Source organism: Heptranchias perlo, unplaced genomic scaffold (assembly GCF_035084215.1).
Source record: "Heptranchias perlo isolate sHepPer1 unplaced genomic scaffold, sHepPer1.hap1 HAP1_SCAFFOLD_62, whole genome shotgun sequence".
In the NCBI taxonomy this organism is placed as follows: Eukaryota; Metazoa; Chordata; class Chondrichthyes; order Hexanchiformes; family Hexanchidae; genus Heptranchias; species Heptranchias perlo.
In genome coordinates this window covers 4097128-4115758 of record NW_027139644.1, presented here as the reverse complement: position 1 = coordinate 4115758, position 18631 = coordinate 4097128, and the positions used below count along the sequence as shown (strand labels likewise).

General features: G+C 47.9%; 3 non-coding genes across 3 annotated transcripts; 1 reads left to right on the top strand and 2 right to left on the bottom strand.

The window, feature by feature from the left end:
• The first annotated feature begins 324 nt into the window (after positions 1-324).
• trnam-cau (transfer RNA methionine (anticodon CAU)) lies at positions 325-397 on the top strand. Its single transcript has one exon. It is a non-coding gene; the product is annotated as a tRNA-Met (tRNA).
• A 10543-nt stretch (positions 398-10940) lies between these two features.
• On the bottom strand, positions 10941-11103 carry LOC137317463 (U1 spliceosomal RNA). Its single transcript, XR_010961714.1, has one exon. It is a non-coding gene; the product is annotated as a U1 spliceosomal RNA (small nuclear RNA).
• Positions 11104-17257: 6154 nt separating this feature from the next.
• Positions 17258-17420, bottom strand: LOC137317461 (U1 spliceosomal RNA). Its single transcript, XR_010961712.1, has one exon. It is a non-coding gene; the product is annotated as a U1 spliceosomal RNA (small nuclear RNA).
• Between the last annotated feature and the right edge of the window lie 1211 nt (positions 17421-18631).

Genomic DNA, 18631 nt, shown 5'->3' with positions numbered 1-18631 from the left:
CTGAGCTATCGAAGGGAAGCAGCAAAGGTGATTGTTCACCGTGCGCCTTTTGACACTCCCGGACTCGTGGAGTTGCGTGGGCATGACCGAGACTGACTCGGTACCTGCTCATACCGCAGCGCGTTGAGAGTGTGAGCTGCTCCTTACTCTCCACAACCTGGGTTAGTGGAGCAATGGAGAACGTGTCTGGCCAGAATTCAGAAGATTGTTGGTTCGATTTCCACCTGGATGGAGAGTTTTTTGCAAACTGCCGATTAGTTTATGATTTTACAACTTGCAAACTGTCCTACTTGGTAGTGCTGCCTGGATATGTATGGATCAAGTGCCTTCTTAGCGCAGCAGGCAGCGCGTCAGTCTCATAATCTGAAGGTCCTGAGTTCAATCCTCAGAGAAGGCATCTTTAAGCTTTTTTTTCCATCTTTGCTCAAGACCAAAATCAAGAATTTTTGCTGCCTGCAGCACACCAAAAGATTTGCTGCCCCTTGACCCCTCTGTACCGTAGCACGCAGTGAAGCTTAAGAAGTACATGGACCATGGGCTCGCTGAAAACTGACACCACTTTTGTTTCTGGACAATTGACCCAAGTCAAAAGGTGAGTGGAGAATACAAGAAACGATCCTGCTATCTCTCACATGCTCAGCGAGCACTCTATCAGAATCATAGAAAGGTTACAGCACGGAATGAGGCCATTTGGCCTATCGAGTCCACACCAGCTCTATGCAAGAGCAATCCAGCTTGTCCCACTCCCCCGCCCCATCCCCGGAGCCCTGCAATTGTTTTCCTTTCCATGATTGAATCACCACCTCGGGCAGTGCATTCCAGATCCTAACCACTCGCTGCGTAAAAAAGTTTTTCCTCCTGTCACATTTGGTTCTTTTGTCAATCAACTTTAATCTATGTCCTCTGGTCCTTGACCCTTCCGCCAATGGGAACAGTTTTTCTCTATCTACTCTGTCTAAATCATTCATGATTTTGAATACCTCTATCAAATCTGCTCGCAAAAGTTTCTGTTCCAAGGAGAACAATCCCAGCTTCTCCAGTCTATCCATGAAACTAAAATCCCTCATCCCTGGAATCATTCGAGTAAATCTCTTCTGCACCCTCTGCAAGGCCTTCACATCTTTCCTAAAGTGCGGTGCCCAGGAGTGGATACAATACTCCAGTTACGGCCGAACCAGTGTTTCATAAAGGTTCATCATGACTTCCATACTTTTGTACTCTATGCCTCTATTTATAAAGCCATGGATCGCGTATGGTTTTGAACTGCTTTTTCAACCTGCACTGTCACCTTCAATGATTTGTGCACATACACCCCCAGATCTCTCTGTTCCTGTACCCATTTTAGAATTGTGCCCTCTAGTTTATATTGTCTCTCCTCGTTATTCCCACCGAAATGCATCAATTCGCATTTTTCTACGTTAATGTTCATCTGCCACGTGTCCGCCCATGACAACAGCGTGTCTATATCCTCTTGAAGTCTATCACTATTCTTCTTACTGTTTACTACCCTTCCACTGTGGGAGAACCTTCACCACACGGACTGCAGCGGTTCAAGAAGGCGGCTCACCACCACCTTCTCAAGGGCGATGAGGGATGGCCAGCGATGCCCACATCCCATGAACGAATAAAAAACAATTTCGTGTCCTCTGCAAATTTGGAAATTGTGCCCTGTACACCCAAGTCCAAGTCATTAATATATATCAAGAAAAGCAGTGATCCCAGCACTGACCGCTGAGGAACACCACTATATACCTCCCTCCAGTCCGAAAAAACAACCGTTCACCACGACTCTCTGTTTCCTGTCCCGCAGCTAATTCTGTATCCATGTTTCTACTGCCCCCTTTATTCCATATTTGTGGTTGTTTATTGTAAATTGCCCTTCACAGTAGCTGCTTCGCACTCGCCTCCAAGCGGCTCCACGACCAGCAGAGAAATCTTGCCTTGGGTTGGCCCCCTCCCTGAATACAATCAATACTTTACTCCAATCGGTAGTATCGAGCATCAGCAAGTGAGCAACAGCAGAACTGGAAGCCACAGCAATCGTGAATGATGCTGAGAAGAGCCCGAGCCTGCGGAAGGCAGACGAGGTCACCGGAAAGGAACAGCGGCCCCGAGTTTGAGGGAGCAGCGAAGGCCCTGTCTGTCTGACTGACTGACAGAAGTCTTTTGCCTGAAAGCGGTTTGAAGTGTTGTTACGCAAAGGCACTCCCTGCCGGTGAGCAGAGGCAAATGCTCGAGCAAAACAGCCGTTTTCGGGCAGACACAGAAAGCTTGAATGTTTGAGAACGGAAAAGAGGTGCCCTGTGCCTCAGCGCCAACATGTTAAGCAGTCGGCTGTCTGTAAAGTTATGAGAACGGCCATGAGCTAATTGCTGCTTATTCCAAAAGCACGTTCACTACTTCGAACCAGCGACACTAAGGATGATTTTGATCTACTTTTGTATTAAACACTTCGATTCGACCAGCTGAGCTATCCATGGGAAGCAGTTAAGGTTTTTCCCTTTGGTGATTGTTCACTGTGCGCCTTTTGACACTCCTGGGCTCATGGAATCGTGTGGGCATGACCAAGATCGACTCGGTACCTGCTCATACCGCAGCGCTTTGAGAGTGTGAGCTCCTACTTACCTTGTATCAGTTGGGCCAGTGGAGCAATGGACAACATGCCTGTTTACTGATAAGCCCATTGTAGATTCGGTTCCCATTTCACACGAAGGTTTCTGTAAACTTTTTTTATTACATTACTACATAAAATTTAAGAATACACAGAGTTAAAATTAAATTTCACAATTTCGAAGCAATACAATACAATAAAGACCGTGTCTCACGGTATGGCCCGTCCAGTTAAAGGGGCCACACCATGAGATCTCACGGTGTGACCTGTCCAGTTAAAGGGCCTCACCCTGTGATCATAAGACCAAAATAGATGGGAGTAGGAGTTGGCCATTCGGCCCCTCGACCCCGTTCCGCCATTTAATGAGATCATGGCTGATCTGATTTTTACCTCAACTCCACTTTCCCGCCTTTTCCCCATATCCTTTGACTCCCTTGCTGACCAAAAATTTGTCTGACTCAGCCTTGAATGTATTCAATGGCTCATCCTCCACAGCTTTTTGGGGTAAAGAATTCCAAAGATTCATGACCCTCTGGGAGAAGAAATTCCTCCTCATTTCCGTCTTAAACGTGCGAACCCTTATTCTGAGACTATGGCCCCTAGTTTTAGATTCCTCCATGAGGGGTTCCATCCTCTCAGCATCTACCCTATCGAGTCCCCTCAGAATCTTGTATTTTTCGGTTAGGTCTCCTCTCATTCTTCTAAACTCCAACGAGTATAGACCCAACCTGTACAATCTTTCCTCATGAGACAACCCATCCATACCTGGAATCAACCAGATGAACCTTCTACAGGCATTTGGAGAGGCAGGGAGTGATTAGGAACAGTCGGCATGGTTTTGTGAGAGGAAAATCATATCTCACGAATTTGATTGAGTTTTTTGAAGGAGTAACCAAGAAGATAGATGAGGGCTGTGCAGTAGATGTGGTCTACATGGACTTTAGCAAAGCCTTTGACAAGGTACCGCATGGTAGGTTGTTACATAAGGTTAAATCTCACGGGATCCAAGGTGAGGTAGCCAATTGGATACAAAATTGGCTTGACGACAGAAGACAGAGGGTGGTTGTAGAGGGTTGTTTTTCAAACTGGAGGACTGTGACCAGCGGTGTGCCTCAGGGATCGGTGCTGGGTCCGCTGTTATTTGTTATTTATATTAATGATTTGGATGAGAATTTAGGAGGCATGGTTAGTAAGTTTGCAGATGACACCAAGATTGGTGGCATTGTGGACAGTGAAGAAGGTTATCTGGGATTGCAACGGGATCTTGATAAATTGGGCCAGTGGGCCGATGAATGGCAGATGGAGTTTAATTTAGATAAATGTGAGGTGATGCATTTTGGGAGATCGAATCAGGCCAGGACCTACTCCGTTAATGGTGGGGCGTCGGGGAGAGTTATAGAACAAAGAGATCTAGGAGTACAGGTTCATAGCTCCTTGAAAGTGGAGTCACAGGTGTATAGGATGGTGAAGAAGGCATTCGGCATGCTTGGTTTCATTGGTCAGAACATTGAATACAGGAGTTGGGATGTCTGGTTGAAGTTGTACAAGACATTAGTAAGGCCACACTTGGAATACTGTGTACAGTTCTGGTCACCCTATTATAGAAAGGATATTATTAAACTAGAAAGAGTGCAGAACAGATTTACTAGGATGCTACCGGGACTTGATGGTTTGACTTATAGGGAGAGGTTAGATAGACTGGGACTTTTTCCCCTGGAGAGTAGGAGGTTAAGGGGTGATCTTATAGAAGTCTATAAAATAATGAGGGGCATAGATAAGGTAGATAGTCAAAATCTTTTCCCAAAGGTAGGGGAGGCTATAACGAGGGGACATAGATTTAAGCTGAGAGGGGAGAGATATAAAAGGATCCAGAGGGGCAATTTTTTCACTCAAAGGGTGGTGAGTGTCTGGAATGAGCTGCCAGAGGCAGTAGTAGAGGCGGGTACAATTTTGTGTTTTAAAAAGCATTTGGACAGTGACATGGGTTAGATAGGTATAGAGGGATATGGGCCAAGTGCAGGCAATTGGGACTAGCTTAGTGGTATAAACTGGGCGACATGGACATGTTGGGCCGAAGGGCCTGTTTCCATGTTGTAAACTTCTATGATTCTCTGAACTGCCTCCAATGCAAGTATGTCCTTCCTTAAATAAGGGCACCAGTACTGTATGCTGTCCTCCAGGTGCGGTCTCACCAGCACCCTGTACAGTTTTAGCATGACTTCCCTGCTTTTACACTCCGCTCCCACATAAATAAAGGCCAATATTCCGTTTGTCTTCCGGATTACCTGATGCACCTACATGTTGACTTTTTGTGTTTCATGTACGAGGACACCCAGATCCCTCTGTACTGCAGCATTTTGTAGTATTTCTCCATTCAATTAATATTTGCTTTTTTATTTTTCCTCTCAAAGTGGATGTCTTCACATTTTGCCACGTTATATTCCATCTGCCAAATGTTTGCTCATTCACTTAACCTGACAATATCCTTTTGCAGACACTTTGTGCCCTCATCGCAACTTGCTTTTCCACCTATCTTTGTATCATCAGCAAACTTGGCCACAAGATACTCTGTTCCTTCATCTAAGTCATTGATATATATTGTAAATAGTTGAGGCCCCAGCACGGAGCCCTGTGGCACCCCACTAGTTACAGATTGTTATTTGGAAAATGACCCTTTTATCCTGACTCTTTGTTTTCTGTTAGTTAGCAAATCCTCTATCCATGCCAGTATATTACCCCAACACCATGAGCTCTTATCGTGTGCAGTCATCTTTTATATGGTACCTTATCGAACGTCTTTTGGAAATCCAAATATACTGCATCCATTGGTTCCCCCTTATCCACCCTGAGCATTACTTCCTGGTGGTGGATGGGGTGCCAATCAAGCGGGCTGCTTTGTCCTGGATGGTGTCGAGCTTCTTGAGTGTTGTTGGAGCTGCACTCATCCAGGCAAGTGGAGAGTATTCCATCAAACTCTTGACTTGTGCCTTGGAGATGGTGGAAAGGCTTTGGGGAGTCAGGAGTTGAGTCACTCGCCGCAGAATACCCAGCCTCTGACCTGCTCTTGTAGCCACAGTATTTATGTGGCTGGTCCAGTTAAGTTTCTGGTCAATGGCGACCCCCAGGATGTTAATGGTGGGGGATTCGGCGATGGTAATGCCGTTGAATGCCAATGGTAAGATAGTTAGACTCTCTCTTGTTGGAGATGGTCATTGCCTGACACTTGTCTGGCGCGAATTTTACTTGCCACTTATGAGCCCAAGCCTGGATGTTGTCCAGGTCTTGCTGCATGCGGGCACGGACTTCATTATCTGAGGGGTTGCGAATGGAACTGAAAACTGTGCAATCATGAGCGAACATCCCCATTTCAGAACTTATGATGGAGGGAAGGTCATTGATGAAGCAGCTGAAGATCGTTGGGCCTAGGACACTGCCCTGAGGAACTCCTGCAGCAATGTCCTGGGGCTGAGATGATTGGTCTCCAACAACCACTACCATCTTCCTTCTTGCTAGGTGTGACTCCAGCCGATGGCGAGTTTTCCCCCTGATTCCCGTTGACTTCAATTTTACTCGGGCTCCTTGGTGGCACACTCGGTCAAATGCTGCCTTGATGTCAAGGGCAGTCACTCTTACCTCACCTCTGGAATTCAGCTCTTATGTCCATGTTTGTACCAAGGCTGTAATGAGGTCTGGAGCCGAGTGATCCTGGCGGAACCGAAACTGAGCATCAGTGAGCAGGTTATTTGTGAGTAAGTGCCGCTAGATAGCACCATCGATGAAACCTTCCATCACTTTGCTGAAGATCAGTGGTCGAAATTTCGCTTTCCCCATGAGTGACCTGTGTTCGATTCGCGGCCAATGCACTCTCAATTTCATTTTAGATCTTTAATTCGCCCGCACCACTCAACCCCGCTTATAGCTGAAATTCACCATTTATTTAGGGCTGCAAGTAGTGTGGCCACTGTTTTCGGCCAGAATGGAGATGATTGGGTAATTCCCCCATCTTTCACTGCTGTAACTGACTGGGATTAATTTTACACACATAATTTGGATTATGTAACTATCCTCCCCGCATTGCATTTTACAAACATACAAACATACGAACAAGAACTAACAGCAAAAGATACTCTGGTGCATCCAGCCTGTCTCATGCAATTCTCATACCTTGTGTTTCACAATAAATAGAATCCCCACTCCACCCAAAACTACGCCATCTCCTGCGAGAGGCGAAAAAACAAATGAAAACTCAGGCCAATCTGGGGGGAGGGGGAATCTTGGAGTTTCCTCTCGACCCTTAGGAGATCGAAACTGGAGTAGGAGGTTATTCTGGCTCTGGATAATTCTATGCATTACCTACCTTTTGCATGCGATGATCTTCCCCAGCCTGAAAGAGGTCCAGCTCTCGATTGAAATATTGCTGGAGAAATAATCAATTTATATTATGTAACTATCCTCCACTCATTGCATTTTACTGGATCAATAATCAATATATATTATGTAACTATCCCCCACTCACTGCATTTTACTGGATCAATAATCAATTTGTATTGTGCAACTATCATCCACTCACATACTGCATTCTTCTGGCGAAATAATGAGTTTGTATTCTGTAAATCTCCTTTTAAAGTCCGACGTTATGTATTTGTTTGTCTATATTAGGAAGTGTATGCATACTTTGTTTAAAATTGTTGTAGATTTACAGTAAAGTAGTAAAATATCTGGCAATTTCTGAAGCAAGTAGAGTTTGTTGAAATATCAGAGGTTTTTGCAAACATGCTGAGAAGGTGGGAGTTATAGAATCGAGGTTCTACAGCGTCACCTCTGGTGGACAGGTGTAATTACAGCATTTCAAATTTACAGAGGCAGTTTTTTATTGTAAAAATTAATACAATATAGGAATTTCTAATGGAAAGAGGTGACGCAGAAGTGTAAGTACTATTTAAAAACAATATTAGGTGCAGGCATATGATTTATAATGTATTAGTAATTGAACTCGCTGGGCTTTGTTGTAAGGTGTCAGTAGTGGCCCAGTTGATAGCCTCCTTAACTCTGATATTGGACATTGTAGTTTCGACTCCCACTCCAGAGACTTCAGCACAAAATCTAGGCTTACTGGATTAGTCCAGTGCAGAACTAATGGAGTTTGGTACTCTGAGAGGATCTGTCTTTCAGATAAGACATTAAACAGAGGCTCTATATTCTCTCACAGGTGGACGTGAAATAGTCTAATGCACTATTGGAAAAAAAGCAGGCGAGTTCAACCGAGTGTCCTGGTCAATGTTTATCCCTCAACCAACATCACCAGTACAGATGATCTGCTTATTATTACATTGCTGTTTATGGGACCTTGCTCTGTGAAAATCGGCTGCTATGTTCCTACATTACAACAGTGATTACATTACAAAAAACACTTCATTGGCTACAAATCGCTTTCGGACCTGCTTTGATCGTGAAGGGCGCTTTATAAATTAAAGTTCTTCCTCTTTTATTGTTAAATAGCAAAACCTTTGCCAAATTGTGAAGCAAAGATGTCGAGTTGGTTGGTGCATAGATTTTCCTGTACAGTACAGCAGAAGTAGGCCATACGGCCCCTGGACCCTGCTCCTCCATTAAATAAGATCATGGCTGAACTTCGACCTCAATTCCACTTTCCCACCGTATCCACATATCACTTGATTCCCTCAGTGTCCAAAAATCGATCGATGTCAGTCTTGAAGATATTCAACAACTGAGCATCAACAGCCCTCTGGGGGGGGGGGGCAGAAAATTCCAAAGATTCACAACCCGCTGAGTATTTTTTTTCCTCTTCTCGGTCCTAAATGGCCGACCCCTCATCTTGAGACTATGACCCCTAGTTCTAGAGTCTCCAGCCAGGGAGAGCAGCCTCTCTGCATCTACCTTGTCAAGCCTTCTAAGAATTTTATACGTTTCAATTAGATCACCACTCATTCTTCTAAAATCCAGAGAACATGAGCCCATTCTACTCAATATCTCCTCATAGGACAGCCCTCTCATCCCAGGAATCAATCCAGTGAACCTTCGTTGCACGCCCTCTAAGGCAAGTATATCCTTCCTTAGGTAAGGAGACCAAAACTGTGCACAGTACTCCAGATGTGGTCTCACCAAAGTCCTATATATTTGCAGCAAGACCTCCTTATTCTTGTACTCCAACCCCCTTGAAATATTGGATAACATAGCATTTCCCTTCCTAATTGCTTGCTGTACCTGCATGTTAACTTTCTTTGATTCGTGTACAAGGAAACCCAAATCCCCCTGATTACAACATTTCTGAGTCTCTCACCATTTAAAAAAATATTCTGCTTTTCTATTCTTGCTACCAAAGTGAATAACCTCACATTTCCCCACATTATACTCTATTTGCCACCTTCTCGCCCATTCACTTAACCTGTCTATATCCCTTTGAAGCCTCTTTGCGTCCTCCTCACCACTTACTTTCCCACCTTTGTATCGTCAACAAGTTTGGATACATTATTCTCGGTCCCCTCCTATAAGTCATTGATATGGATTGTAAACAGCTGAGGCTCCAGCACTGATCATTGCGGCACCCGTCTCGTTACTACCTGCCAACCCGAAAATGACCCATTTATTCCTTACTCCTTTTTTCCAGTCCATTAACCAATCGTCAATCCATGCTAATATATTACCTCCAATCCTATGAGCCCTAATCTTGTGTAACAATCTCTTGTGTGGCTCCTTTCTCCTGTCCCAGTGGTTTCTGGACCATCAATAGATTACCGGAAGCCCCAATAGATATCTGGAACACCAATAGATTTCTCCCGTCCCAATGGTTTACTCCAGCTTTTCTTTTTCAAAAAAATGTACTTTATTAATAAAATTTGCAGCAATGCATACAGTACAGTTGTCATATCACATTCCAAACGTACACAATACAGATTATACAATTTGCAGGTTACATCAAGTACGGTTCAATGAACACATTGTACATTATTACAGTTCATCACACTATGGGGTGTCTCATTGCATTATACGCAACACAGATTGTTGATTACAGATTCATTACAGGTACATTACAGATTCATTACAGGTACATTACAGCAACTTGAATTTTACATTCTGCACAGGGTTTTTTTCCCCCTGATTTCAGCCCCTCGGTATACAATGGCGGGAAGGCTATAAACGGTTGCCTTTCCCCACAGAGCCTTTGCGGTGGCCGCACCCATCCTCAGTGCGTCCCTGAGCACGTCGTCCTGGACCTTGGAACGTGCCAGTCTGCAACACTCGGTCGAGGACAGCTCCATGCACTGGATGACCAGCAGGTTTCGGGCAGACCAAAGGGCGTCTTTCACCAAGTTAATGGACTTCCAGCAGCAGTTGATGTCTGTCTCGGTGTGCATCCCCGGGAACAGCCCGTGGAGCACACAGTCCTGTGTTACGGAGCTGCTCGGGACGAACTTGGACAGATACCACTGCATCTCTCTCCAGGCCTTCTTTGCAAAGGCGCATTCCAGAATGAGATGGGTGACGGTTTGGTCTGCACCGCAGCCTCCTCGGGGACAATGTGCGGTGGCGCTGAGAGACCGGGAGTGCAAGAAGGATCTGAAAGGAAGGGCCCTTCTCACCACCAGCCAAGCTATGTCTTGGTGCTTGTTTGAAACTTCTGGCGATGTTTTTATTTATATATTTCAAAAATATACTTTATTCATAAAAATTGTAAAGGTAAACAGAACAATGCAACTATCACAATACAACTACATGTCATACATGATAAATACAGTTCATGACACTCCAGGGTGCCTCATTGCACTTGCAATCAGTATAGATTACAGTTACATTACAGCAATTACAGTCATTACAAGGAGTTTTTTTTGGTTTCCAGTCCCTCGGCCTACGATGGCAAGAGTGTCCTAAAATGTTGCCTTTCCCCATCGAGCTTTTGCGGTGGCTGCATCTCAGCGCCCTGTCCTAGAAATGCTTTAATATCTAAGGGTTACTAGGTATTTTGCAGAAAAGAACGACGAACACCATTGTTAATCGGCCAGCAAGTCCTTCGAGGTGATAGCTCAGATTGTAAACAATTTTACACCACCAAGTTATAGTCCAACAAATTTATTTTAAATTCCACAAGCTTTCGGAGGCTTCACCTGACGAAGGAGGAAGCCTCCGAAAGCTTGTGGGATTTAAAATAAAATTGCTGGACTATAACTTGGTGTTGTAAAATTGTTTCCAATTGTTAACCCCAGTCCATCACCGGCGTCTCCACATCATAGCTCAGATAGGCAGTGATTCGAAGTTGCCATTAAAGTCACCGCTCTGGGAGCACACATTATTTCTGTTTTTAGTCATGAACCAGGGGAGAGCGCGAACGCAGTCCCCACTACCGCAAATTTTGCAGTCGAGTATCCCGCATTTGGGGACATCGCAGGCGTCAGCACACCCGGAGTGCAATGGGTTAGCCTCGTCCTGGGAGAACCTCCTTTCTGATCAAGGTCTCTCCCCTGCCAGGTAAGTATGCTCGAATGGTGTTGCAAATTTCCATCCAACGGCAGTCAACACTCTTTCACATTAGGGCAAATAAGAATTTTAAACGTTCATTTTCCATTTTTATAAGGAATGTTAACTGGAAATGTAAGAATCATTGGTTTTCCATCATTTCTTTGGTTAAATATGATCGTTTTTGCAGATTCAACAGTATTCGCTGCCTCATTTGCATATCACCCATAAAAGGAAAGAGCGCCCCCCATTCGCCGGATGGAACGGAGCATTCCTGAATGGCTCTGCCCATTTACAGCTCATCTCTTGTTTCTTCACTTGTCCCAATACCGCCCTCCTCGCCTTGAATCTTTTTTTTCCAAAAAATATACTTTATTCATAAAATTTGCAGCAGTACATACAATACAGTTGTCATATCACTTTCCAAACGTACACAATACAGATTATACAATTTGCAGGTTACGTCAAGTACAGTTCAATGAACACATTGGACATAATTACAGTTCATGACACTCTAGGGTGTCTCATTGCATCATACTCAACACAGATTATTGCTTACAGATTCATTTCAGATTCATTACAGGTACATTACAGGAATTTGAATTTTACATTCTGCCCGAGGGGGTTTTTCCCTGATTGCAGCCCCTCGGTTTACAATGGCGGGAAGGCTCTAAACGGTTGCCTTTCCCCACAGAGCCTTTGCGGTGGCCGCACCCATCCTCAGTGCATCCCTCAGCACGTAGTCCTGGACCTTGGAATGTGCCAGTCTGCAACACTCGGTCGAGGACAGCTCCTTGTGCTGGAAGACCAGCAAGTTTCGGGCAGACCAAAGGGCGTCTTTCACCGAGTTGATGGTCTTCCAGCAGCAGCTGATGTCCGTCTCAGTGTGCGTCCCCGGGAACAGCCCATAGAGCACAGAATCCTGTGTTACGGAACTGCTCGGGACGAACCTGGACAGATACCACTGCATCTCTCTCCAGACCTTCTTTGCAAAGGCACATTCCATAAGGAGATGGGTGACGGTCTCGTCTCCACCGCAGCCTCCTCTGGGACAGCGCGCGGTGGCGCTGAGAGTCCGGGAGTGCATGAAGGATCTGACGGGAAGGGCCCTTCTCACCACCAGCCAAGCTATGTCTTGGTGCTTGTTTGAGAGCTCTGGCGATGAGGCGTTCTGCCAAATGACATTGACAGTCTGCTCGGGGAACCAACCGACAGGATCCACCATCTCCTTTTCCCGCAGGGTCTCGAGGACGTTACGTGCGGACCACTTGCTGATCGCCTTGTGGTCAAAGGTGTTTTCCTGCACAAACCTTTCCACGAAGGACAGGTGGGGCGGAACGGTCCAACTGGACGGAGCGTTCCGTGGCAGCGTGGCCAGGCCCATCCTTCTCAACACCGGGGACAGGTAGAACCTCAGCACGTAGTGACACTTTGTGTTTGCGTACTGAGGGTCTATGCACAGCTTGATGCAGCCGCACACAAAGGTGACCATCAGGATGAGGGCCACGTTGGGCACGCCTTTCCCCCCTTTCTCTGGAGATTTGTACATCGTGACCCTGCGGACACGGTCCATTTTTGATCTCCAGACAAAGTGGAAGATGGCTCGGGTGACTGTCGCGGCGCAGGAGCGAGGTATGGGCCAGACCTGCGCCACGTACAGCAACACCGAGAGCACCTCGCACCTGATGACCAGGTTCTTGCCCACGATCGAGAGGGATCGTTGATCCCACAGTCCCAGTTTCTGCTTAACCTTGGAGATACGCTCCTCCCAGTTTTTGGTGCATGCCCCGGCCCCCCCGAACCAGATCCCCAGCACCTTCAGGTAATCCGACCTGACGGTGAAGGGGACAAAGGATCGGTCGGTCCAGTTCCCAAAGAACATGGCCTCGCTCTTGCTACGATTTACCCTGGCCCCCGAGGCCAGTTCGAACTGGTCGCAGATGCTCATCAATCTGCGGACCGACAGCTGATCCGAGCAAAAGACGGCGACGTCATCCATGTACAGGGAGGCCTTGACCTGAGTGCCTCCGCTGCCCGGGATCGTCACCCCTCTTATGCCCGCATCCCTCCTGATGGACTCGGCAAAGGGTTCGATGCAACACACGAACAAGACGGAGGAGAGAGGACAGCCCTGCCTGACTCCAGATTTGATCGGAAAGCTTTCTGATTCCCACCCGTTGATTGAAACTGCGCTACTGATGTTTGTGTAGAGCAGTTGGATCCAATTTCGGATTCCCTCCCCAAACCCCATTTTGGAGAGCACGTCCATCATGTACGTGTGGGATATTCTGTCAAAGGCCTTCTCCTGGTCCAGGCTAATCAGGCAGGTGTTCACCCCCCTGTCCTGTACGTAGGCAATCGTATCCCTGAGTAGCGCCAGGCTATCAGAGATCTTCCTGCCGGGTACGGCGCAGGTCTGATCGGGGTGGATCACCACCTCCAGGGCTGACTTGACCCGATTGGCGATGACCTTGGACAGAATTTTGTAGTCCACGTTAAGTAGTGAGATGGGTCGCCAATTTTTGATTTCTTCCCTCTCCCCCTTCCGTTTGTAGATGAGGGTGATGATGCCTTTCCTCATGGACTCTGACATGCTGCCTGCCAGAAGCATACCCCCGTACACTTCCAGCAGGTCTGGGCCTATCCAGTCCCACAGAGCCGAGTACAACTCCATCGGTAAGCCGTCGCTTCCGGGAGTCTTACTCTTCTCGAAGGATCGGACGGCCTTTGTCAGTTCGTCCAGAGTTAGCGGGTGATCCAGACTCTCCCGCTTGCTGTCGTCTAGAACCTCCGTGATAGACGACAAGAAGGAGTGGGAGGCCGCGCTGTCTGTGGGCTTCGCGTCGTACAGTCCGGCATAAAAGGATTTGCAGATCCTCAGTATGTCGGGCTGCGAGGACGTGACCGAGCCGTTCTCTTCCTTCAGGCTGCTGATCACAGAGCTCTCTCTGTGCACCTTTTGGAAGAAGAAGCGCGAGCAAGTCTCGTCCTGCTCCACGGAGCGGACTCTGGACCGGAAGATGATCTTTGAGGCCTCGGAGGCAAAGAGCGAGGCTTGCTGGTCCTTCACCTCTCTGAGTTCCTCCCCGACATCGATCCCCATCGACTGCAGCAGGAGAAGATTCTGCATGCTTTTCTGGAGTCGGGACGTTTCCCTCTGCCTCTCTCTCGCCTTCTGAACACCTTTGAGGATGAAGAACCTCTTGATGTTCGCCTTGATGGCTTCCCACCAGTGCACTGGGGAATCAAAGAGGGGCTTTACGGTTCTCCAACCTTTGTAATCCCTCGTTAGTTCCTCAATGTTTCCCGGGGTCAACAGTTTCACGTTCAGCTTCCATGTCCCCCTGCCCACTCTCTGATCGTCCTGTAGGTGACAGTCGGCCAGGAGGAGGCAGTGGTCAGAGAAGAACACCGGTGTGACCTTGGTGGATCTGACCTTGAGCTTCGGGGACACAAACAGGAAGTCTATTCTGGAACGGACGGACCCGTCTGGTCTGGACCAGGTGTATTGACGCGCCGCTCCGTCTGCAGGGTTGCTGAAGACGTCGCACAGCTTGGCGTCTTTCACCGCTTCCATCAGGAGTTTGGACGTGGCGTCCAGTTTGCTGTCGGCTCTGCCGGATCGTCCAGCCGCATCGATGATGCAGTTGAAGTCACCGCCGAGAATGACCGGCTTGGACGTCGCCAGCAGCAGTGGGAGCTGCTGGAAGACGGCCAGCCGCTCGTCCTTCAGAGCCGGGGCGTACACGTTGATCAGCCGGAGCGGAGCGTTTTTGTACTTTACGTCTGCTACGAGGAGACGGCCCCCCACCACCTCCTTTACTTCGGTGATGGTGAAGTTGCCCCCCCCGCAGCAGAATCCCCAGGCCGGAGGCACGGTTATCGTTGCCTCCCGACCAGATAGACGGCCCGTGGGCCCAGCGCTTCGACCATTGCCTGTAATTGCTGAGATGCGGCAGGCCGCACTCCTGTAAGAACAGCAGGTCGCTCTTGACCTTGGCCAGGTAGTCCAAGGTCGACACACATCGCGTAGTGCTTTTAACGCTACGCACGTTAATGGATGCGACTTTCAGACCCATTTTAACAATTGTTTAAAGTCTCACCCGTCAGTCCGTTTTCTGTTTCCAGCTCTTGGCCGTGTTTCTGCATATAGGTGATCTGTGTAAAGTGTTCCACGATCCCTGAGCTGAGGTACGAGTTCTGTTCTGCCTCAGAGAGGGGGTCGTCGTTCCGCCGGGGTGACATCGGCGGCCTGGTGTCGGGTGAAGAGTCCGTGCGATCCTCGATCGGTTGGGGCTCCTCGTTGTCGCTTCTCCCGGTTTCCCGGAGCTGGTCTTCGCTCTCTGCGGTGCTGCTCCCGGTGTCTCGGAGCTGGTGTGCGCTGGGCACTACGATGCTGCCGGCTTCCCGGAGCTGGAGGGCACTGGAGGCGTTGTCGCTCCCAGTGTTCTGGAGATGGGGGGTGCCGATCGCATCGGGGTCACCTTGGGTATTTTGCCGCTTTGGGTGGGACGGCTGACCACTTCGCTCCTGTCGTCCCTCCTCGTCAGACTCGGGGTAGTCGTTGCAGTCCGACTGCGACTCGAGTGCTCTTTTGACCCCTGGTGTAGTGTCGGCAGGGGCTTGTTTCCTTTTCTCTGGCTTCTTCTTTTTGGTTTTATTGACCACCAGCTGCCATCCTCCCTCTGCTGCCTCCTCGTCCATGGACTCTGTCGTCTGTTGGGGAGGCTCGGAGCTGGGTGTCGGGGTCTGGCAGTTTTCGGCTTGACCCTTTCCTCGTTCATTGTTTTCCTGGGCTAGGGGCTTCTTGGAGGAGGTCGCGGCCGGGCGCTGACTCTTGGCCTTCTTTGGGGCATCCTTGCTTGTTGCCCCCTCCTCCTCCGCTGTGTTGTTCTTGGCCGCCTGGGCGTAGCTGAGGTTGCGTTCGGGGCAGACCCTGTAGAGATGGCCTTCCAGCCCGCACAGGTTGCAGCGCTTGCTCTCCTTGCAGTCCTTAGTCTGGTGTCCTTCCTGCTTGCAGTTCTTGCAGACAGTTGCAGTGCAGGTGTCCGCCAAATGGCCGGATTTGCCACAGGTGCGACAGACTCTGGGCTGCCCCACGTACGTGATGTATCCTCGACTTCCTCCGATGGCGAAGCTGGAGGGAGGGTGGACGATGTTGCCTTGGGCGTCCAGTCTCAACATTGCCGTGACCTCCCTCTTGCTGGTCCAGATCCCAAACTGGTCGGTGACGTCGACGCTGTTCTGCGCCCCGTCGACGTATCTGGCAAGGAACGTCAGCACATCGGCGAGCGGGACGTGTGGGTTGTACATGTGTACAATTAGCTTGCGATTCCTCTGCGTTGGGAGGGTGAAAAGCGGCTCCGCAGCGAGCATGGCCAGCAGTCCGACGCTCCCCTTCTCCTTGAAGACTTGAAGAAGCTTCTGGCGTCCAGCGACGGTCTTGAAGGTGACGTCAAAATGTCCGCTTCGAGGGAAATCCTGGAGGCACAAGATGTCCGTCGCTTTGAATCCACAGCAGTCGAGCAGAACGCGTTTGACGAAAAGCTCCCGATCCACCGGCGAAACACATTCGACTGTCGTTACCGTCACCCTGACGGTGTTTGGCACACCATGGCCGACTGCCCGGGTGCCCTTCCCTGCCATTGCAGTGTTGATGTGGTCCTTATGCAAATTTAGGGGCGGAGCCAGCACACAAACGACCAATCACAGCAAAGTCCGCACTTTGCGAGCGCACGAGGTCGCGGCCAGCGTTCCAGTCCGCTCAGATCCAAATAAGCCCGAAAAGGAACACACTTGATCTTAGCCAAAAGGCACTCCAGGGTGCCTCATTGCACTTGCAATCAGCATAGATTACAGTTACATTACAGCAATTACAATCATTACAAGGAGTTTTTTTTGGTTTCCAGTCCCTCGGCCTACGATGGCGAGAGTGTCCTAAACTGTGGCCTTTCCCCATCGAGCTTTTGCGGCGGCTGAATCTCAGCGCCCAGTCCTGGAAATGCTTTAATATCTAAGGGTTACTAGGTATTTTACAGAAAAACGACAAACAACACTATTAATCGGCCAGCAAGTCGTTTGCGCTGATCGCTCAAATAGTCACTGATTCGAGATTACTCCATTAATAACTCATCACTCTGGGAGCAAACTTCATTTCTATCTTTAGTCATGAACCAGGGGAGAGCGCGAACGCAGTCCCCACTACCACAAATTTTGCAGTCGAGTATCCCGCATTTGGGGACATCGCAGGCGTCAGCACACCCGGAGTGCAATGGGTTAGCCTCATCCTGGGAGAACCTCCCTCCTGATCAAGGTCTCTCCCCTGCCAGGTAAGTATGCTCGAACAGTGTTGCAAATTCCCATCCAACGGCAGTCAATACTCTTTCACATTAGGGCAAGTAAGAATTTTAAACGTTCATTTTCCATTTTGATAAGTTATGTTTACTGGAGATGTAAGAATCATTGTTTTTCCATCATTTCCTTGGTTAAGTATGATAGCTTTTGAAGATTCAACTGCATTCGCTGCCTCATTTGCATATCACCCATAAAAGGAAAGAACGCCCCCCCCCCATTCGCCGGATTGAATGGATAATTCCTGAATGGTTCTGCCCATTTGCAGCTCATCTCTTGTTTCTTTACTTTTCCCACTACCGCCCTCCTCGCCTTGAATCATCATCATCATCCCTCTTGTCATTTAATCACTCCTGCCCTCCCACTCAATCTCAGACCTTGCCTTTTGTTCTTTCCTCCCCCATTTTGCCTGGCCCTGAAGTTGCTTAAAAACTGTTAAATCTTTTAACTTCTTCCAGTTCTGACGAAATGTCATCGACCTCAAACGTTAAACCTGTTTTTTTTTCAAAAAATATACTTTATTCATAAAATTTGCAGCAATACATACAAGACAGTTGTCATATCACATTCCAAACGTACACAATACAGATTATACAATATTCAGGTTACATCAAGTACAGTTCAATGAACACATTGGACATAATGACAGTTCATGACAGTCGAGGGTACCTCATTGCATTAAACTCAATACAGGTGATTCATTACAGATTAATTCCAGGTACATTACAGATTGATTACAGGTACATTACATCAATTTGAATTTTACATTCTGCCTGAGGGGGTTTTTAAGGGCATAAGAAATAGGAGCAGGAGTCGGCCACACGGCCCCTCGATCCTGCTCCTCCATTCAATAAGATCGTGGCTGATCTTCTACATCAGCTCCACTTTCCCGCTCGATCCCCATATCCCTTGATTCCCTGAGTGTCCACAGATGCTGGTATTTTCTGTTTTTATTCCTGAAGCTGAACTGATGGTTCCTGTGCATATGGGGTTTTTTTATTTCAAAAATGTACTTTATTCATAAAATTTGTGAAGATACAAACAGTACAATGCAAATAATACAATGACAGATCAGATCTGATGAACACAGATCATGACACTCTGGGGAGTCTCATTACTGATCACGGTCTCATGACATCACCGTCTTTAGCTCGGATCAGCTGTCGCACCGCAGATTGACAAATTTCTGACGTCACA